This window comes from Sciurus vulgaris (assembly GCF_902686455.1).
Source record: "Sciurus vulgaris genome assembly, chromosome: 16".
NCBI lineage: Eukaryota > Metazoa > Chordata > Mammalia > Rodentia > Sciuridae > Sciurus > Sciurus vulgaris.
Genome location: NC_136477.1, coordinates 73980476 through 74004377, shown reverse-complemented (window position 1 = coordinate 74004377; position 23902 = coordinate 73980476). Strand labels below are relative to the sequence as shown.

Here is a 23902-nt window from a genome sequence, read left to right as displayed (position 1 = left end):
TGTGTTTACTGTACTCCCTTGGAACTAACCTAGACTCAGGTCTTCATAACCAATCCTCTAGGTGATTGAATCAGTCTTTTTATTAGTATTCACTTCCTTCAACAAGGAGGTACCCAATAATAGAGTATCATACTAAAACATAGGTGAAGTTTTGTGTATTTACTAAAAATGTTCCAAAATTTGTGACGGAAAGTAACTTGAAACACTAAATGCATTCAATTTATACAAAAGTGACAGAAGAAAATGTAAATATTTAAATTTTGCAAATAAAGAACTTCTTAATATAAACAGAGCTCTTTAGATTCATCTTCCAGTAACACTGCCCCATTTTTCTTTCCACCCCCCTGCAAAATGAAGAAAACTCTCACTATTCTTTAGCTTCCAAACCCACAAATTTTCCCAAAGATCCAGGAGCACCTTAATGTTCAAACTGGTTTTCCTTTGCCTGTTTGTCACCTCACTAGTAATCTAACATGCTCATTAAGAACCAATGAGCAGAACACACAGCCTTGATGGAAGTTAATCGAGCACAAAGACAACCATAAGTCCAGTCCATGGTGAGGTTATAGCCTGACAGGACAGGAAGGCAATAGTAAACACTCACACAAATAAGAACTTGATTAGAATGAAAAACCAGTGCTGTGAATGACAAAGGGCACTGTGGGATAGAACTACAATATCATCCTGATCTGAAGTCACAGAAGTCACTTCACAAAAGCAGTCATGATACTTAAGAAGTGAAGTGTGCATGAGGACAGTAAGTGAATAGGCTTCCTTCAGGAAGTCTGTTCTGATTGCTCCAACCTAAACCAACAGGTTTTATCATGCCTAAGAGTTGGAATATAATCATTAAATGTAGTACTATACAGTTAGTGAAAAATGGACATCATAAATCAAATTTAACACAATGAAATATGTTGTATGGATGGTAGCCTGTATATGTATTGTCATAAACATTGAGAATAAAACATAAATTTTGAAAGGATAAAAGAAAATATATCCAAATTCTACCATGAACTTAGTAGGGTATTCTTTAGGGGGGTAATTTTTCTTTTGATCATTTTCTAAATTTATGGTGACAATTATTTTAGAATGAACAAATCATGGCAGTTTAAATAGTTAACTCAATTTTAATTAAACACATACCTTATAGGTATTTCACTATTAACACACATAATACTCTACAATACAGAGTAATTCATTACACACCTATGTTTCATGTAAAACTGCAAGCCTTTCAATCAAACTTGGAAATCCTATACTACCATTTACTATAATTTTTAAAATTAAATATCATTTGTATATTGAGATTTCCCTACTCAATTCAATATTTTGTTTGCTTCTATAAGGTCTTTGTATACTTTATTTTCTTTGTTATATGCAAACCTTTATAAAAGGAAACATCAATAAAAACCTGAAGTTTTTTTTTTTGTTTTTTTTTTTTTTTTTGTGGTGCTGGGAATTAAACCCATGGCCTTTTGCTTGCAAGGCAAGCACTTTGCCAACTGAGCTATCTCCCCAGCCCCAACCTTGAAGTCTTTTTAAACCAAGTTTCAAATCAACACCTATCCAAAACAATAGAGAATAACAAGTGTTGGTAAGGATGCAGAGAAATTAAATCATTACACATTACAAATGGGAATGTAAAAGACTCAGCCATTATGGAAAAGAGTTTGGCAATGTTCCAAAAAGGAAACATAGAATTATCATATGACACAATTCTACTACTAAGTGCATACCCAAAGGAAATGAAACAAAGTACTCAAATGCATGTGAACACATGCTTTCAGAAGTAGCGTACACATTAGCCAAAGGGTAAAGACAGGCCAAGTATCTATGAATGCATGACTGGACAAGCAGATCACAGTATATCCAAACAACGCAATTTTTTTTCTTTTTTCTTTTTTTTTTTTTTTTTGTGGTGCTGGGGATTGAACCTAGGGCCTTGTCCTTAGGAAGCAAGCTCTCTACCAACTGAGCTATATTCCCAGCCCAATGTAATATTATTCGGACATTGAAAGGAACAGTCCTGACCACACTACAATATGCTCTCAAAAATATTATACTAAATAAAAGAAATCAGACATAAAAATACACATGTGTTTCCATTTATACAAAATATACCTAAGAAGCAAATTCACAGAAACAAAACAGATTGGTGATTGCCAGGGGCTAGGAGTAGGTACATAGGGAACTGCTCATAGTATACAGGGTTTAACTTTGGACTGAGGAAAATGTTTTGCAGTTAGAGATCATGATTGCACAACACTGTGAATGTACAGAATTGTTCACATTAAAATGGTTAATGTTTGATAAAAATTTCACCTCAATTTTAAAAACTCAATACCCAAAGAAGAAACAACTTTCAGGAAACAAACAAGCCTCAGGAGACTGAGGTAAGGGAATCACAAGTTTGATACTAGCCTCAGCAGTTTAGAGAGACCCTGTGTCAAAATAAAAAAATAAAAAGGACTGGGAATACAGTTCAGTGATGAAGTACCACTGGACTCTAAACACAGAAACACATTCTCCAAAAAAAAAAAGTTACTGAAAACCCTTCCTCCTCCTTACATAGAGGCCTGCTTCTAAAACAAGAAAAACAGATGAATCACTTCAGCAACAAGGTCCCTCTCCTATCCCAAACCCAATTGCCTTTATTATATTCTGAAACTTTCAGCCTAATTTAAAAAACAGCCTGTTATTCACTCAGACCAAAAATCATCAGTGATAGAGTTAATTGGAATCTAGATCATTTAAATATTTTGGCTCTCCTTCCAAAATTCCCTTTAGATTAAAATTTTTAAAAAAAGACAATTTACTGGAGGAGGCTGAAATTATTACTTTTCTATTCTAAATAAAAGAAAAAAACATTCATTTATTCAACAAATATTAATTTGGTGCCACTGTGTGTGTCAAACACACTTGATACTTGGGATATATTGATAAATGAAAATCTTTTTTCTAAAATAATTTAAATTCCAAGAGGGATCGAGACAGAAAAAGACAAGCATGCGTTAAGGAATGAGTAGTGAACAATATATTAGAAAGTGTTAAGTGATGTGGGTGGGGAGGAAGGGGATTAAGAATTAGAACAAGGGAAAATGCATGAAACAATGTGCCAGTACTAATTGGAAGATATTCAAAGGAGTCTCACCAAGAAGGCAACATCTGAGTTAAGACTTGGAGGTAAGCCACTTGTGGAGCAGATATTTGGAACATGCATATTACAGTTAGGAAGAAGGTCAAGACAGGAGTCTATTTGGCATACATGAGGTATGTTACAGAGGCTGCGCACAGGACCTGGAGTAAAGGTGGTATGAAATAGAGAGCAAAGGAACAGGAGAGAGAAAAATTTTAGCATTTTCTAGGCATTCACCTGTGTAAGAAACCCACAAAAACCAAACTGGACATGGAAATTGACATAAGGGGGTTTATTAAGCAAACAAAGTGTCTCCCTGCAGGGTAAGAGAGAAACTGAGAGGAAAAGAGAAAGGGCATGTCCAAGAGAGAGTGCGAAAAGCAAGGAGGAGAAAGAAAGTGAGTAGAAGAGATAAAGCATGAGAAAAGATAGTGGGGAAGCTATCCTTAAGCAGTTGAATTCTGCCAGGCTAACAGGGGACCAATAAAGGAGAAGGATACATGCAAGCTGATGAACCAGTAGGATGTTCACAGACTGACAAGTAGTTGGGAAGCAGGGAAATGGCTGCAGTGGAAAGGGCTGGGGAGAACAGCTTTCAAACTGACAAACTAGGTTGTGATGCAACGTAAAGGGGTAAAGGGCAGGGGAGCAGCTTTGTATTACAACCTGAACCTTGTAAAGGGAGAAAAGATAATTAACATAGAAAGAGCAGGCCAGGGCTGGATGCAAAGAAGTCTCTTCAATGCCTAACCCAATGAAAGTCATGTTGTCAAGTCAGTCCGGTGAGAACTTTCTTAGGAGATAAACAATGGGTAGGAACTGAAAGTTAAAACAATCAAGACTACATGATGAAAACAAGGTAGGATCCTGAAAAGCATGATCTACATAGATCAATGTAACTGGTGGTGTAGAGCAAGAAAAACACAGCTAGAAATGAAAGTTGGACTTAACTGGAGATGGATACAAATGTTGGGCTGAAGTCCTTCTTTTTAAGAATTTAGTATGTATGCATGAATGGAATATTATAAACATGAAACTTATAGTCCTGATACATCTGAAGATTACTTTCATTACTGTCTTTGTAATATAAAGTTGCTCCCCTGCTGCTGTTAGTGTCCAATATCAACTGATCCCCAGAGAATCAAAGTGAACACACAGAAATGCAAGACACACAAAGAGGTTTTATTGCAAGCTTGAGCCTGAACCACAACCAGCCTCTCAGACCATTTCAATGGCTAAGTGGGGAGTGGCCCCAAGGGGCGAGAACACCCTCTTTTTAAGAGATTTCCAAGCCTTCACACACAAAGAACTGTACATTATTGGTTAACATTTGAACAGCTAAACATTAGTCCTCCTCTGGTTGGGTCTCGCCAATCTATTTGATTCTCATTGGGTTGCACCAGAAATGAACAGTCCTAGAGAAAGAAGGGAGGAGGGAAGGGGTGAACTATGCAGGAGATAAGTCAGGGCTAGGCCCCCCTGTCCTTGGTTTTCCAGGCAGTTGCACATTCCTCAGACAAATATCTCTTAACAACTTTGATAAGCACAGGGGCCCGGCAGTCCTGTTTGTCCTGTATTGGCTCTTGACGGTGCAGTCACAACTGCCTGCATCCTGGTGACTAAGACAGTTAGCTGCACAGATATCACCCTGTTCTGAACACTACTTATGCTGCATTCATTTCCCCACCTCCCAAATTCTTTCACTCCCCATGCCTTTCAGGTGCAGCCATTTCCCCACCTCCCAACTACTTGTCAGTCTGTGAATATCCTAGCTAGCTATTGGCTCATCAGCTTGCAAGTATCCTTCTCCATTTTTGGTCCCGTTAGCCCAGTAGAATTCAACTGCTTAAGGATAGCTTCCCCGCCATCTTTTCTCATGCTTTCTCTCTTCTACTCACTTTCTTTCTCTCTCCTCCTCGCTTTTCACACTCTCTCTTGCACACACCCTTTCTCTTCCTCTCATTTTCTCTCTTACCCTACAGTGAGACACTCTGTTTGCTTAATAAACCCTCTTATGTCAATTCCCATGTCTGGCATGGTTCTCAGGTTCTTACAGTCTTAAAATGAGAAGGAATATTATAAGAATGGCAAAGAATTTGGAAATGACTTTTTTAGAAAGGTTTGAAGAAAGTAAGTAATAAATCAAACAGCTACCACAGTTTTCAAATGTGTAAAGGTCCAAAATAAGACAAAATAGGAGATGTAACTTCTCTGCACAGGATATGATACCAGGGTCATTTCCCTAACAATACATAATGTCCACCAGGGTACTCCCTCCAATTTACTCTCATGCCTTTCCCTTCCTCTTTTGCTCCAGTGCCCAACAGAGCAGAAGGGAAATTAACGTAAGTTGTAAAATCAAATAGATGTAAATTCTTCACTTTCAACTCCTTTCTAATGATGTGACCTTGAAATTCAGATTTTTAACTTCTTTGAGTCTCAGCCTGTTTGCACTGAAATGGACAAAGGCATAAATGATACATTGCAAAGACTAGGCAAGTCTTAAGGCTTGGAAGACACTTATTTCTCCTTTATCATACAGTCAGTTCCTTTCTCTCCAATCATCTGCTTCCAACAGATGCTCTGGCATTCTTAAAACCCTATTACAGCCAGATGAGGTGGCACACACTTGTAATCTCAGCAGCTTGGGAGACTGAGACAGGAGGATCTTTGGTTAAAAGCCAGCCTCAGCAAAAGCATGGTGCTAAGCAACTCAGTGAGACTGTGGAGATGTGGCTCAGTGGTCAAAAGCCCCTGAGTACAATCCTCAGTACCCCTCACCAAAAAAAAAAAAAAAAAAAAAAAAACAAATCCTGATTACAACCAAGAATAATGAGATATTTTAGTGTATTGGGATAGCAGGTTAAATGTCTGCATCAAGAACACATTCACAAACCAGGCATAGTGGTACACACCTATAAGTCCAGCAACTCAGGAGGCTGAGGCAGAAGGATCACAAGTTTGAGGCCAGCCTCAAAAACTTATCTTGGCCCTAAGTAACTTAGAAAAATTATGTCCCCAAAAAGTAAAAAATAAAAATGGGCTGGAGATGTGGCTTGTGGTTAACTGCCCCTGGGTTAACAACTGGTACCAAAAAAAAAAAAGTATATAAGTATGTTTATATATAATATATATATATATATTATATATAAACAAGTTTCTTTAAAATTATAATTGAGAGATTCATAAGTGGCAGAGGATGATCAAGTCAAGTGGTTACCTGCCTTTTCTGCACTCAATTATCTTACTGAGTAAAAAAGATGTAAAAAAAACATGAAAAAAAAATCAGTGCCTACTCAACTTAGGACAACCTGGCATATATACCATTCTCTTGCATACATACAAGCATGCTTTATATATTCATAAACCCATATGTATGTATGCATACATACATATTCATAAACATATGGTAAATTCTATTATACAAATATTGTTTCAAGGCTGAAGTGACAACAAATTGCAGTTTTAATGGTTTTGGTACTGAAAATATTAAAGTATGAAATCAAAATATGAATAATTGTTCAGTTTAAAATGTTATTTATTTATTTTCTACAGATACATTAGATTCAAGATGAATTTTAAAAACTCAGGGAAGTAAAAAAATTATTCATAAATAGCAGAAATTTAAAATAGAATATTTTTTAAATAGAAAGTTCTAAAGATGAATGCCTCTCATTCAAAAGAAAACACAAACCAGGAGTACTGGGAGTTCAAATCTAGCCTGAGCAAAAGTGAGGTGGTAAGCAACTCACCCTGTCTCTAAATAAAATACAAAATAGGGCTGGGGATGTGGCTCAGTGACCAACTGCCCCTGAGTTCAATTCTCAGCACCAAAAAAAAAAAAAAAAAAAAAAAACATTGACTATTTCATTTGTCCTGTGTTGAATTTCATGTTACAGGAGCAGAGAGCCAAACTGTCCACTGTGACCAGTGAAATTATGAAAAACAATTAGTTATCTAATTGAAAAAGAAAAGAATATTAAAGAAAAAAGAGACACGTTTAAGAAAGAGTGAGTCTAATGCAATATGATAGAAGAATAGACTGGCAAATGACCTAGAGCCAACAATTAAATTAAATAAATTGCTTATTTTGTGTGAAATGCAGTTGTATAAGATCTTTTCATAACTGATTTTTCCCTCAGTGATAAAATATTTTTCCAATGAAAATAAACTTATATGTTGTACTTTAAATTATCCATTGAGACATGCAAATAAATAACATTTTTTAGGTGGTAATGAAATTACATATTCTTATCCATTTGTAGTGTTGTGACCAGTGGCTCGAGACCCCACAAAGGCCACCAGAGACCACGATCAATGCAAGCAACAATTTATTACCAAGCTGGAGCCTGGTCCTCCATGCACTCAGTAACCGGTGACGCTAAGAGGCCCCAAGCCCTTATTTGGCAGGCTTTTTATAATGAAAGGCAAACAGTTTTACAGTGCTATTTTTAATTGGTTAACATATAAAATTGTATACAATGTTATTTTAAGTTCTGGGTCACCCTGACCTCTGAGAGGAGGGTTATCATTATCTTTAAGTTTGCTTTTGAGCCAGCAAAGTTTGTTTTTGGGTCACTCACCTGGTCTTTACAGATAAGAGATGAAAATTCTTTGCAGCTTTTATGAGGGGTTGAGGGCAGTTTGGGAAGAGCCTCGTATTTGTATTTACACAGGTGCGGGCTCTTTCTATCTTTACAGTAGATGCTTATTAAGTCTGGGTAACATTTGGACCAGGAAAAGAGTTCCCCTGTTCCCAATGTTCCCATCATAAAATAAACATTATTCAGAAATAAGTATGTTGTGAAATATTATAGGACAAGAGTAACTACATATTTTTAAGTATTATTAAACTTTAAACTACAAAAATTTATCTCATTAACAGGCAATGTAGAAACTGTTATTACCCCAAAATCAATAACATATAAAATGTTATTTTTTTATATGTTATTTTTTAAATGTTACTTTTTTCAAACTAGCACTGGTTTCTCATTCATCCTTAAAATAAAAAGTACCATGTTATAGAGACAAAAAATTGTTATACACGCCAATGTCTCTTTACCCTAGGTTTTAAAGAGGATATTTCTAAGTTAAAAAGAAGAATGTGAAATACAATCACAACACAGAATAATCCCCCCTGCAATAAAAACAATAGCATATATTATAAACTGGAAAATATAGAGCCAACTATGATACCTGTTGCACATTAAATAAATATATGAATAAAAAGTGAGGGGACGCTTCCTGGCACTTACAAGGACATTATCCAAGGATTTTCCCTACAAATCCAGAAAAACAAATTTGATCTGACAGCAAAAACATGTTAATGAGATTTAAAATTATTCATACCTGTATGCATTTAGTGAACAGAAAAAGTGATTTAAAAAGTTGAGTTACAGTTCCCCAGGACTCTAACATGGCATTTCTGCAAAAGGAATCCACGGTGAAAAGAAAATGACACAATGTTAATGAGGTGAAAATAACAGGACTAAGTACCTGTGAAGCATTGCAATTTTGTAGCATAGCTTGTCTTAGCCTCTAATTCTTTTGCTAAACACACCCTCATCCAAATTCCAGGAACTAATGAATATTTACCTTACATGGAAAAAGGAACTTTGTGAGTATAACTGATGTTAAGCAGTCTGTGATAGGATGGGCAACCTGCATTATCCAGGTAGGTCAATTAAATCCCCTGGGTACTAAAAACATGTTTACAGAGCTAGGTCACAAGGACAAAGTTGTCATCACTGAAACTGGGTAAGGAAAACTTAACATGATGACTTTCCCCACATCACCATTACTGGCTTCTTTAAAGATCGAAAATGGGAACCAGAGTTGAGGGACATGGGGTCCTCTAAAAATGGAAAAGACAAGGAAGCAGGCTCTCCCCTACAGCCTCAAGACAGGAACACAACTATTCTGATGCCCTGACAGTGATCCCATGAAAACCATGTTGGACTTTAAAGCTACAAAATGGGAAGATAAATGTATGGACTTTTTAAGGCTCCTAAATCTATTGTAGTTTGTTATAAAAGCAATAGAAAACTAACACAAAGCGCCTTTTGTGAGCACAATACCCTGCTTCTCTGCCAGATACAGTATGCCAAAACTGATGGAAAACTAAAAAAAAAATGGACAAGAAGTCAACCTAGAGTACTAATATCAATGATATGTCAAATTAACAAACTTTGTGATCATGAACCACAAGATTTCTGGACTTCGATGGTTCTCTGCAGGCAAATTCCTCATCAATTCAGAAAAGGTTAACATACACATGCATAGCATGTAAAATTCCAAGATCATCTTCTATGGAAAGATTTGGGAGCTATAAGTTATATTCTGAGATAAATAGATTTCAATTGAATAGATTTGTCCTCCTTTTCAATTATTTGACAAGTTTTTAGGGAAATAGAAGTACTAACATTCATTCTCAACAACTAACTAAAAACATTTCTTGATGAGTTTTCTTTATTTGTTTTGGAAATAAACATTCAGTACAATCATATACAGTTTTTGATAAGTCAAAAACGGTAAAATTTAACAATTTTATATACTTCATCCAACTAATTTCTCTTGGCTTGCACCATACAGCTAGAAGAGGTTAAAAAAAAAGCAATCTATTCCCCCCAAATTATCACTGCTCTGAAGCTTCTACCAACACTCTATGAAACAACAACAACAAAAAAATTAAGTCATCTTTCTTCCTGTAAACCCTGGGGAGAATTTAACCTATAAGCTTTACTTGGCACTTCTATTTGCCTATTAATGAAAGGTTCCTAATACCTTTATGCATCCCAATTCCATAATTACATTAAGCCATCCATACCATGCTCACTAATCTTTGAAACTATAAATAACTGTCATAATAATAACAAATTATTAAGAACTACTAATAAGGGTTTTTTTTATTTTCAAAGTCTAATTTTAATTCAGACTGAACAAACAAGCAGAAAAGTGAGAAAGCTAACTGTATTAGCAGACACAGATGTACCAAGTGTAAAACAGTGGGTTATTAACAGAACTATTTACATGCATATTTACAAGCAACCCTTTTATATACAAGTTTCAATTAGTTGGAAAAAGATTTGACATTAAGTAAAAATACTACTTAAATAGGGCTGAGGTGGTACATAGAAGTATTAGAAAAGTCATCCTCAAGGTATATTGATTACAAAGCAGATGAAAACTTGAATGACAAATATCTAGTAAAATTCTCTTGTTTAAAAAAAAGATCAATGCAACTCATGCTGCAAAGTAAAAGTGAGAAAGCCATATAAATAAAAGCAGAATAATGTTCTAGGCCTTCGGGCAATGAAGTTAGTGAGTTGAAACAAAAGAACAATTCTTGAATTAGAATAAATTCTCAATGAAGGGTGAGTCTTGGTTGTTTAGTAGGGGAGTTCTAAGATTTTTTTGTGTTTTTTTTTCCTTTAATGATATTTTTAAAGCCCTTGGTATCAAACCACATCTACATATGTAAATCAGTTGATATATTCCAAGACTTTAAAGATTTCATGATTGTGATTAGTATGAGACATAAATGTCAAACTGAAATAAAATCTATAATAGTCATACCTAAAAAAATAATGCTACATTTTTTGCAGTAATATGTATTTCTAGGCTAAGACATTTCCCCCTCAAGAACTTAAGGTGTAAGTATCTAACCAGCTAGCAAAATTTACTTTCAACATTTCATTTCAAAATCAATTTTATTGCAGCCAAAACAGTGGAATTAACTGTACATAATAAACTATTTTATATATATACACATTTTAAATTATAGGGAATAAAGTTTATTTTGACAGATAGTGTTAAAATTAAAGTTGCATACATTAGTAACATAGCTCAACATCCTTAATTTGGTATAAATGTGACATTTTCTTGCTTTCCTGTGTTCTGCTAAATCACCATACCTAAACTGTTTTATAAAACTGATATGCTGAAATTTAACTTTACTGTTTTCACTTATGCTTTGATTCCAAACAAAACTTTTCATAAGTTTCTTCAATCTCTGGGTCCATCTCATCATCAATATCATCCAAATATGGATTACCACCTCCTGATAAATCTTTTCTGTTTCCTTCATAATCTGGAAAAAAGTCCTCTCAAGTAATTCTTGATATTTCTCTTGGTAATCTGGATCAGCTGCAGTGAAAGGAACACCATCAGATGTATAAATGTTGGTTCATTCAAAAAGTAGTTAGAATCATTTTCAGGTGTTGCTTCTCTGTACATTGAAGTTGCATGAACTCTACCCCAATTACTTGACCGGAGTTCTACAAGCTTCAAGAGCATCTGTTTTACATCTCTGCTGCAGTTTGCATCCAGGACAACATTTTCAATTCTCTTAATAATTTCTTCCATATCAGTCTTTCCTTTTTCCTTCCAGGCATCTTCCAAAACTGACCTGTCAACTTCAGTAATTTTACTGCACAAATTAAGTTGTCATCCACAGGATTAGAGAAGAGGGCATTCAGCAATTCCCGCAGACCAACATGAAGGATATCTACTCCTGTAACCTGTCCATTTGTTCCCTTGATCTCCAAGTTAAGATAAAGTTCTGCCAGAAAGAGTACAAATGCATGAAATCATTTTCGAGTCACTTCATCTCCTTTTGCAGCTTGATCTTTAACTTCATATTCAGTCTGACATCTTTGAAGTAGCAACTGGAGAAAGTTGCCACTCTGTGGGCTTATTGTCAGATGATGGGACAGGTAATACACAGGTGAGCTCCCATATAAGAGAAATTTGGGATAGATGTAGCCTGTTGGTAGATGAGTTCCACAAGTTCTTACAAAGCATCATCTGTTGTAACCCAGCCATTCAGGGTCTCTGCAAACTGTTCGATTTCAGTTTCAAAACTGACAGGCTGCTCTGTAAGATGATTCAAAAAATCCTGAACATATTCTGATAGAGTGGGATAATCCTCACAATCATCCTCATAGGATTCTGTATAATTAGAAGAATAACCTGATAGGTAAAATTCAGGGGCGTTCACAGACAGTTTAGACATTAACACAGGAGCCACAACCACCTGGGGTTTAGCCATTGCTGACTCGGGTTCTGTGATGGGATTTTATCCTGTGGACTAGGTGGAGCTCTCAGGGGCCTCATTTGTTCCAGGTGGGCCGGCAGCTCGATGATTCTCAGGAGAGGGCAAGAGCACCAATAAGGTTTTAAAAGGAACTTAATAAGCTTTTCAAAATCACTCTGAAGCCATCAGCTCAATTTTTAAGAATTAAATCACACCAAGAAAAGTGAAGCAAAAATTTACAGATTTAAATCTCATAAAAGTACAAAAATTACATGTGCTGAAAGAAAAAACAATCATGGAATAAGAAATCAGAAGAAGTGCCTAACACATCTTTGTATTTATTCATGTTAACAAATCTCTATCTTAAGAAACTTAATAAAGCACTCAATAATATCTAAAAATGAAAGTAGCAAGATATATAGGATAATCTACTATTACCTTCTAAAGTTAATGGAATGGACAAGTGTTACATTAAGCTTCTTAAGTGACTCTTTAAAAAGGTCAGTTAGCACAGTAGTTTTGTGGTTTAGAAAGCTTACTTGTAAGCATAGGTCAAAAAAGTTGTTATGGGTTGGGGTTGAGGCTCAGTGGTACAGCACTTGCCTAGCATATGAGACACACTGGGTTTGATTCTCAGGACCGCATATAAAAAAAATAAAAATAAAAGTCCATCAACAATCAAAAAATTTCCTAAAAAATGGTGTTACACTGGATATTGGCATAAAAAAAAATACAGACCAGTGAAACAAAATAGAGATCCTACAAATAAACCCACATATTCACAGCCAACTGATTGTTTTACTAAGATGACAAGAAAGGTCTAGGGAAAAATGACAGTTTCTTCATTAAATGGCATTTTATAATTGGGTTTTCACACAGAGGAAAAAAAAAAATTAGGTCCCTATTACCCATCAGTTTAAAATAATCAACTTTAAATGATTAAACTATACAATTACTAGAATAAAACAGGGGAAACACTTCAGGACACTGAAATAGGCAAGGAGTCTTGAAGAATTCAAAGGTTCAGAAAACAGAATCAATAACAGACAAATGGGATTAATAGAAAGAAAAATATCTTCTGCACAGTTAAGAAAACAATCACCAAAGTGAAGAAACAACCCAAAGTATGGGAGAAAATATGTACAATGATACATTTGCAAAGAGGTTAATAACTAGAATATAAGAAACTTCAAAATCTCAATAGCAAAAAAGAAAAAACTACATACTTGATTGTATATTGGGCATTAGACCTAAATAGACATTTCACTAAAGAAGACATACAAATGGCCAAAAACATGCTCCACGTCCCTGATCATTACAAGTCAAAAGCACAATTAAGCATCTACAATTAACTTTAGTACAAATGGCTACTATCAAAAAGATAAATACTGGCAAGAATGTGGAGAAAAGTGAACTCATGTGCAGTGTTGTTAGTAATGTAAATTGGTATGCCATTATAGAAAATGGTATGAAGGCCCTTCAAAAATTTATACTAAAACTGCCATGTGATTCAGCATTCACCACTGAATAAATATTCAAAGGAAATAAAATCAGTATATGGGAGAGATATTTGCATCCCCATGTTTATTGTAGCACTATTCACCGTAAATAAGAAAAGGAAACAACCTGAACATTCTTTTATCGATTCATAAGTATACAAAATGGTACACAACTCAGGTACAGAAACAGAATAAAATCCTGCCATTTGTTACAACATGGATGGCACTGGAAATTATGTTAAATGAAAGAAGTCAGGCCAAGAAAGACAGGTAATAAATGATCTCACTTCTTGTAAAAGCTTACCTAAAATATTTTACTTCAGATATTTTTTTTAAAGTAGAATTTTTTTTTAGTGTTTTTAAGAAATTCCTTTTATTTTAACATATAGATTTAACATTGGTTTATATTAACCCATTAATATTTGACCTTAGGGATAAACACTAAATAGCTTTAACTGATTTTCTCACATACATCTAACCAACTTACTTACACACAAACTTGTTGAAATTTGCCCTTTACTTACACACATTCTTTCTTAGCACATACTTAGACCTTCATGTATTTCATCACACAGAGACTTTCTTGCCCAGAAACAATTTTTCCTTCTACTAAATATGTTTCCATATTTAAAACCTCTTACTGTCTTTCCTATCAGTTGACACCTTTTCATTCACATTTTGAAAAAAAACTCATGAAATATTTTAATGTAGATGAACTACTCCATGTTAATAAGATAAAATATTTTTTATAGTACTCTAATTGAAACACAGTTGAACCTTTGATCCACTTTGTACATAAAATTGTACCTGTTAGGACTTACTTCCTAGTAACCTTTTTTCAGTAATGACACAAAGCAATTATAAACCCTTTTTATTTACCAGGGTACCCCATAGAATTTAAAGAGTTAAGAGTACTCAATGTTATTTAAGTTAGTATTTTAATTGTGTAACTTAATCAGATGTCTCTAACAAACACATTGGAGTAATCTCATATGTGTCAAATCTACTCATTTTACTTCAACAACCAAATATCAGACAATTGTATTAAACAGTATTTGCCATCTATTTTCTGTTGAAGAAAAATCATAGAAATAATGGTTAGACATTTTATAAACATCAACATTTTATTAGTATGAACACCTATACAGGCTTGACTTAAGTAATTTTAAACACATTTTACCTTCATTTGTTTACCCAATTTAAATTAAACATTTTAAAATCATGTTAATTAAAGGTATTTGCATCCATTTTTTTATTGTAAACAAATGGGATACATGTTGTTTCTTTGTTTGTACATGGCATAAAGGCATACCATTTGTGTAATCATAAATTTACAAAGAGTAATGTTGTTTGATTCATTCTGTCATTTTTTCCCTTTCCCCAACCACTCCCACCCCTCATTTCCCTCTATACAGTGCTTCCTTGCTCCATACTTGCTGCCCTCCCTAACACTAACTCTAACCCTAACACTAACCCTTCCCTCCCCCCATTATGTGTCAGTATCCACTTATTAGTGAGATCATTTGTCCTTTGGTTTTTGAGATTGGCTTATCTCACTTAGCATGATATTCTCCAATTTCATCCATTTGCCTGCAAATGCCATAATTTCATCATTCTTTATAGCTGAGTAATATTCCATTGTATATATGTACCACAGTTTCTTTATCCACTCATCAACTGAAGGGCATCTAGGTTGGTTCCACAGTCTGGCTATTGTGAATTGAGCAGCTGTGAACATTGATGTGGCTGTATCTCTGTAGTATGCTGATTTTAAGTCCTTTGGGTATAGAACAAGGAGTGGAATAGCTGGGTCAAATGGAGGGTCCATTCCAAGTTTTCTAAGGAATCTCCACACTGCTTTCCAGAGTGGCTGCACTAATTTGCAACCCCATCAGCAATGTATGAGTGTACCTTTCTCCCCACATCCTCGCCAACACCTGTTGTTGCTCATATTCTTGATAATCGCCATTCTAATTGGGGTGAGATGGAATCTTAGGGTGGTTTTGATTTGCATTTCTCTTATTACTAGAGACGTTGAACATTTTTCCATATGTTTGTTGATTGCTTGTAGATCTTCTTCTCTGAAGTGTCTATTCATTTCCTTAGCCCATTTGTCGACGGAATTATTTGAATTCTTGGAGTAGAGCTTTTTGAGTTCTTTATAGATTCTGGAGATTAGTGCTCTATCTGAAGTATGATTGGCAAAGATATTCTCCCACTCTGTAGGCTCTTTCTTCGCATTACTGATAGTTTCCTTGGCTGAGAGAAAGCTTTTTAGTTTGAATCTATCCCAGTTATTGATTCTTGCTTTTATTTCTTGGGCTATGGGAATCCTGTTAAAGAAGTCTGATCCCAAGCCGACATGTTGAAGATCTGGACCCACTTTTTCTTCTATAATCTGCAGGGTCTCTGATCTGATTCCAAGGTCCTTAATCCATTTTGAGTTTAGTTTCGTGCATGGTGAGAGATATGGGTTTAGTTTCACTCTGTTGCATATGGATTTCCAATTCTCCCAGCACCATTTGTTGAAGAGGATATCTTTTCTCCATTGCATATTTTTGGCCCCTTTGTCTAGTATGAGAAAATTGTATTTATTTGGGATTGTGTCCATGTTCTCTATTCTGTACCATTGATCTACATTTCTATTTTGGTACCAATACCATGCCATTTTTGTTACTATTGCTTTGTAGTAGAGTTGAAGATCTGGTATTGCAATACCCCCTGTTTCACTCTTCCTGCTAAGGATTGCTTTAGCTATTCTCAGTTTCTTATTCTTCCAGATGAATTTCATAATTGCTTGCTCTATTTCTGTAAAGTATGTCATTGGGATTTTAATTGGAATTGCATTGAATTTGTATAGCACTTTAGGTAGTATGGCCATTTTGACAATATTAATTCTTCCTATCCAAGAACATGGAAGATCTTTCCATCTTCCAAGGTGTTCTTTAATTTCTTTCTTTAGTGTTGTATAGTTCTCATTGTAGAGGTCTTTCACCTCTTTTGTGAGATTGATTCCCAAGTATTTTATTTTTTTTGAGGCTATTGTGAATGGGGTAGTTTTCCTAATTTCTTTCTGAAGATTCATCACTTATGTATAAAAATGCATTGGATTTATGAGCACTGATCTTCTAACCTGCTACTTTACTGAATTCACTTATGCGTTCTAAGAGTTTTCTGGTGGAATTTCCAGGTTCCTCTAAATATATAATCATGTCATCAGCAAACAGGGATAGTTTGAGTTCTTCTTTTCCAATTCGTATCCCTTTAATTTCTTTGGTTTGTCTCATTGCTCTGGCTAGAGTCTCAAGAACGATGTTTTATGGAAGTGGTGAAAGAGGGCATCCCTGCCTTGTTTCAGTTTTTAGGGGCAATGCTTTCAGTTTTTCACCATTTAGAATGATATTAGCCATGGGCTTAGCATAAATGGCCTTTACAATGTTGAGGAATGTTCCCACTATCCCTATTTTTTCTAGTGTTTTGAGCATGAAGGGGTGCTGTATTTTATCAAATGCTTTTTCTGCATCTATTGAAATAATCATGTGATTCTTAACTTTAGTCTGTTGATATGGTGAATTACATTTATTGATTTCCTGATGTTGAACCAACCTTGCATCCCTGGGATGAAACCCACTTGATCATGGTGCACTACCTTTTTAATATGTTTTTGTATGCGATTTGCTAAAATTTTGTTGAGAATTTTTGCATCGATGTTCATTAAGGATATTGGTCTGAAATTTTCTTTCCTTGATGAGTCTCTGTCTGGTTTAGGTATCAGTGTGATATTGGCTTCATAGAATGAGTTTGGGAGGGTTCCTTCCTCTGCTATTTTATGCAATACTTTGAGAAGTATTTGAATGAGCTCTTCTTTAAAGGTTTTGTAGAACTCGGCTGAGAACCCATCTGGTCCTGGACTTTTCTTGGATGGTAGGTTTTTGATGACTTCTTCTATTTCTTTACTTGAAATTGGTCTATTTAAACTGTGAATGTCCTCCTCGTTCAGTTTAGGCAATTCATATGTCTCTAGAAACCTGCTGATATCTTAGAAATTTTCTATTTTGTTGGTGTATAGATTTTCAAAATAGCTTCTAATTATGTTTTGTATTTCAATCCTGTCTGTTGTGATATTTCCTTGTTCATTCCGAATTTTAGTAATTTGGGTTTTCTCTCGTCTTCTCTTTGTTAGTGTGGTTAAAGTTTTATCAATTTTGTTTATTTTTTCGAAGAACCAACTATTTAATTTGTCAATTTTTTGTATTGTTTTTTTTTGTTTCAATTTCATTGATTTCAGCTCTGAGTTTAAGTATTTCCTGTCTTCTACTACTTTTGGTGCTGGTCTGTTCTTCTTTTTCTAGGGCTTTGAGCTGTAGTTTTAGGTCGTTTATTTGTTGAGTTTTACTTGTTTTATTAAATGCGCTCCAAGAAATAAATTTCCCTCTAAATACTGCTTTCACAGTGTCCCAGAGATTTTGATATGATGTTTCTTTGTTCTCCTTTACCTCTAAGAATTTTTTAATTTCCTTCCTAATATCTCCTGTTATCCATTCATCATATAATAGCATATTGTTTAATCTCCAGATGTTGGAATAGTTTCTGTGTTTTACTCTTTCATTTATTTCTAACTTCAATCCATTATGATCTGATATAATACATAGTACTGTCTCTATCTTCTTGTGTTTGCTAACATTAGCTTTGTGGCATAATATATGGTCTATTTTAGAGAAGGATCCATGTGCTGCTGAGAAGAAAGTGTATTCGCTCTTGGTTGGATGGTATATTCTATAAATGTCCGTTAAGTCTAAATTATTGATTGTGTTATTGAGATCTATGGTTTCTTTGTTCAATTTTTGTCTGGAAGATCTGTCCAGTGGTGAGAGAGGCATGCTAAAATCACCTAGTATTATTGTGTTATGGTCTATTTGGTTTCTGAAATTGAGAAGGATTTGTTTGACATACATGGATGAGCCACTGTTTGGGGCATAGATGTTTATGATTGTTATATCTTGCTGATTTATGGTTCCCATAAGCAGTATGAAATGACCTTCTTTATCCCTTCTGACTAACTTTGGCTTGAAGTCCACATTATCTGAAATGAGGATGGATACTCCAGCTTTTTTGCTGAGTCCATGTGCATGGTATGGTTTTCCCCATCCTTTCACCTTTAGTCTATGGGTATCTTTTTCTATGAGGTGAGTCTCTTGCAGGCAACATATTGTTGGATCTTTCTTTTTAATCCAATCTTCCTGTCTATGTCTTTTGATTGATGAATTCAGGCCATTGACATTCAGGGTTATTATTGAGATATGATTTGGTTTCCCGGTCATTTGGTTCATTTTTTAAATTTTATTTATTTATTTGTTTTACACAAATTGGTTCCTCCTTTATTTGACAATTCCTTTAGGATAATTCCTCCCTTAGCTGATTTGCTTCTTTGTTTTTCATCTCTTCCTCATGGAATATTTTGCTGAGAAAGTTCTGTAATGCTATCCTTCTTTTTGTAAATTCTTTTAGCTTTTGTTTATCATGGAAGGATTTTATTTCATCGTCAAATTTGAAGGTAAGTTTTGCTGGGTATAAGATTCTTGGTTGGCATCCATTTTCTTTCAGGGCTTGAAAAATATTGTTCCAGGCCCTTCTAGCTTTTAGGGTCTGGATTGAAAAATCTGCTGATATCCGTATTGGTTTCCCCCTGAATGTAATTTGGTTCTTCTCTCTTGCAGCCTTTAAAATTCTGTCTTTATTTTGTTTGTTAGGTATTTTCATTATAATGTGCCTTGGTGTAGGTCTGATGTAATTTTGTGTATTTGGAGTCCTATAAGCCTCTTGAATTTGATTTTCCCTTTCATTCTTCAGATTTGGGAAATTTTCTGATATTATTTCATTGAATAGATTGTTCATTCCTTTTGTTTGTTTCTCTAAGCCTTCCTCAATCCCATTAATTCTTGAATTTGGCCTTTAAATGATATCCCATAGTTCTTGTAGATTCTGTTCATGATTTCTTACCATCTTCTCTGTTTGTTCAACTTTGTTTTCAAGGTTAGATATTTTGTCTTCAATGTCTGAGGTTCTGTCTTCCAGGTGTTCTATCCTGCTGGATATGCTTTCTATGGAGTTCTTAATTTGGTTTATTGTTTCTTTCATGTCAAGGATTTCTGTTTGTTTTTTTTTCAATAACTCTTTATTGAAATGATCTTTTGCTCCCTGTATTTGCTGTTTTAACTGTCGATTGGTGCTATCATTCAATGCCTGCATTTGCTCTTTCATCTCATCATTCAGTGCGTGCATTTGCTCTTTCATCTCATCATTTGCTTCCCTGATCATTTTAATTATGTACATTCTGAACTCCTTTTGTGTTATTTCTTCTGCCATGCTGTCATTGGGTTTTATTGTTGTAACATCTAGATTTGTTTGCAGCATTTTCTTTCCTTGTTTTCTCATATTGTTCAGGTATCAGTGGACCACTGAGATATTGCAGATTTCCTCTATTGACTTACAATGTCCCTGAAGATTTCTACATATTTCCCCTCTCAGCCTTCAGTAGGCTGAAGTCTTGGAGGAAGTTGATAATGCGGTGCTCCACAAGGAAGCTGCCTCTCTAGGAGTGGTGTCCTTCCGGTGGTGTATATTCCCTGCTAGTGGGCAGTGGTGCCTCCACTTGTTGACCAATTGTCATCCAAAGGGGAACTAGGCTGTGGGCTGAGGCAAGGCCTGTTGGGCCTATGTCTCTGGTTTTACCGTCCTTGTGGGGAAACCTCACCCGGCAGGGAAGATTCACCCGGTGGGGAGGTCTCGCTGGTCAGTTCCCTCCTAGAGGTTCCCCTCAATTTACAACTACGGCCTGGGCTGGGCTGCCTTCCTCTTCAAAGTTCCCTGGGGCCCGGCTCTACCTCCTGGGCCTGGGAGCCTCACCCTTCGCAGGTGAATCTCCTTAGGCTGCCCCTCCTCAGAGAATCTGCCCGCAGTCCTGGAACCTTCGCTCCACCCCTAAGCGTGTCTCTGTGGGGCTCTTCCTGCAAGAAGCCTCCTCAATCCTGGGACCCTGCTGTGCACCTAATCACCTGGCTATGGGGCCCCTCCTCTGAGCAGCCACCTGGGGCCCCGTACAATTGCTCTGAGTCCCAGAGACCCGCCACACATCTCTTCCTCCAGACAGCTGCCCAGTATTCCGGTGCGGTCACTAGGAGTCCAAGCAACTCACTGCGTGCCTCCTCCTCCCACCAAGCACCTATAGCCCGGGGCGATCAATCACTCTGAGTCGAAATGACCCTCCCCTTTCCTCCTCATCCTCCAGGTAACCCCCCAGGTGTTCAGGAGTCGTCGCTCTGAGTGGCTCTGAAATCACGTGATCAGCTGCACGCGTCCTCTTTGCAACTGCCCGGAGCTCTGGTGCGGCCACTCAAGACCAAGCGACCCACCGCGCTTCTCCTCCAGGCAGCCCCCCTGTGTTCAGGAGCAGTCACTTTAAGTCCAAACAACTCACCAATCGCCTCCTCCTCTGAGCAGCCTCCTGGAGCTCTAATGCAGTCACTGTGAGTCCAAACGACCCGCCATGCTCCTCTTCCTCCTCCTCCTACTCCTTCGGGCGGCCCTAGTGTTCAGAAGTGGTCTGAGTCCAAACAGCTCACCACGCAGCCCCTACTCTGGCAACCGCCTGTAGCTCTGGTGCAGTCACTCCGAAACCAAGTGGCCATGCTCCTCCTCCTCTTCATCCTCAGGGCAGGCCCAGGTGTTCAGAAGCGGTCACTCTAAGTCCAAACAGCTCGCCACGCAGCTTCTCCTCTAGCAACCGCCTGTAGCTCTGGAGTAGTCACTCCGAATCCAAGCGGCCACACTCCTCCTCCTCCTCCTCCTCAGGGCAAGCCCCGGTGTTCTGAGACCACACAGCTCTCCTCGCTGCTCCTCCCGTGGGCAACCACTGGAGCCCCAGTGGTTGCTCCGAGTCCCAGCGCTGTGCTGAGCGGCCTCCTCTACGATGCTCCCAGTTGTCTGAGTTCACTGCTCCAGAGGGGGGAGGGGTGTCTCAACGGCAGCTCTACTTCACAAAGTTCCCTGTGTTCCGGGACTACCGCCCCATCCGGGACGCCTCCCCAATGGGAGAGACTCACCCGGCTGCTTTGAGTTGGTCCCAAGTCTTTCAATATCTCCTCTTTTGAATCCTGAGTCCTGGAGCAACATGAAATGCAGCCACCCTCTAGGCCACTATCTTGAAAACCTCTAAAGTAGAATATTTATTACCAGAAGCTAAGGAAGAGAAGGAAGGTAAGAGGGCAGAATGGGGAGAGGATAAAAAGTGTGTACAAAGTTATAGTTAGGAGCAATAAGTTCTCTGCATGATAGGGTGACCATAGATAAAAATGGAAGATATATTTCAAAAACATTGGAAGGATTTTGAATGCTTTATTCAGAAAGAAATCATGAATATTAGAAAAGATAAGACATTTATTGTGATTTAAGCATTATACAATGGAAACATATCGAAACACACATAGTTCCCTACAAATATGTACAATTTTGGTTCATGAATCACTATTTACTTAACTTAAATTTATAAAAAATATCTAAATACTCGAAGGTCAAGAACTGTGAATTTAATTTTACATTCTGTAAACTTCAGAGATGATAAAATATATCAAGTGAAAATAAGATCTGCATTCTCAAAACTTACTTTAACAATTCTTCAGCAATATTCATTATATAGTTCTCACAGTGACCTCGTGAGTTGGGTATTATGTCCCCCATTTTATAGAGGAAAAACTGTAGTTATAAAGCCACGGTTGCACACTTGCATGATGAACTCCACAGAGTTCCTCACTTCTTGTGTACAGTCAACAGTACAGTGTTAGTATTTACAGCTCAAATACTTACAGAACAGAATAGATACAAAATGATGAAAGATGGTCTCAATAAAGAAAACTACATACTTTAGAAGGCTTTTATACAAATTGTGAGATAAGGTGAACTGCTGTGGGGCAACAGTAAGGTAGCAGGAGATAAGAGGAAAATTATTTTAAATCAAAGAGAAGTACTTTACATAAAACATAATGAGATTTCTTTTAATCAGAGAAGCAGTTGGCCCAGGAGAAAGAACAATGACTTTTGACTCAGATCTGTATTCCATTCAGATTGACTGCTCTTTTTAACTGAACTTTACATGAACATAACTTTCTTATACAAAATGCATCTAATGCTTGCCTTGATTCTTTCATAAAATTGTTTTAGATAATGAATAAAGTAATATAAATGAAGTAAATGCTTAACTGCTATAATAATATACTATCAACACTGTTCTCATATTATTGTTTAATGAGGGAGTTTCATGTTTTGTTCAAATCTCATATATACTTTCATTAACAAATGCATTATACTACACTATGAAAGCAAGATTCAAAACCAGTTGGGTGGGAGCTGGAGAGGTGACATGGGTCTGTAGTTCCAGCTACTAGGAGACTGAGGCAAGAGGATGAGTCTAGCAGTTCAAGACCAGCCTGAGCTACATAGCAAGGCCTTAACAATTAGAAAAAAAAAAAGAGAAGAAAAAATGGAATAATCTAATGCTGAATCTGCCTTAAAATATTATTCTAAGGTGCATGAAATATCTCATGACAAATAATATATTGGTCCCTTGAATCACCAAAAGAAAAGCCACATACATTTCAATAAGCATCAGTGAAGCCCAGACCCCTAACATTCACCTCTCTTCCACCAGTGTACAAATTAGAAAGGCTGATATAAAATCTGTAACCTTTCTTACTGAAGATTCCATTGTCAGTCAGAATTAGAAACCTTTTCAGGAGAGATTTTTAAACCCATAAAATAAAATAAAGAAGACTTTCACAAAAGTAAATTATACTCAAATGCAACTATCAACAGTGTTCATGATTCTGCACATCTGTCAGTGAAGATGTGCAGTGTCAAAGTGTTGTAACCACTTGTTCAGTGCCATGGGTAGCCTAAGCCCAATCAGAATCGCTGTAACCAATTATGGCATCACATTATGTGATAAAGAAGCACTGAAAAAATAGATCAAAAAACCACCAGGTGTCTTATTCTTAACTTTTGTAAACTATCAACATGGATTACATGGAAAACTTTTCAATGTTCCCAAAAGGCTGTAATACTTCAATATTGTGAATGCATCAGTGTTAATTTAGAGTTGGGAGAGGTAACATAACAAGTTACCATTATGTCTTAGTACTAAGGGATATACTTCGTCAATGTAGTTATTAAAATGCA

At 36.4% G+C, this 23902-nt stretch overlaps 1 protein-coding gene, 1 long non-coding RNA gene and 1 pseudogene across 3 annotated transcripts in view; all 3 read right to left on the bottom strand.

Moving 5' to 3' along the window:
• The window catches only part of LOC306646636, a 71824-nt gene extending 58344 nt beyond the window's left edge, over positions 1–13480 (bottom strand). The window contains exon 1 of the long non-coding RNA XR_013759908.1: positions 12713–13480. This is a non-coding gene — a long non-coding RNA (uncharacterized lncRNA). The remainder of the gene's footprint in view (positions 1–12712) is intronic.
• LOC306646601 (uncharacterized protein) overlaps positions 1–23902 on the bottom strand; it is a 234870-nt gene that overhangs the window by 167486 nt on the left and 43482 nt on the right. The window lies entirely within an intron of this gene.
• Positions 10047–12243, bottom strand: LOC306646607 (polyadenylate-binding protein-interacting protein 1-like; annotated as a pseudogene). Its single transcript has one exon. The product of its transcript is annotated as a polyadenylate-binding protein-interacting protein 1-like (transcript).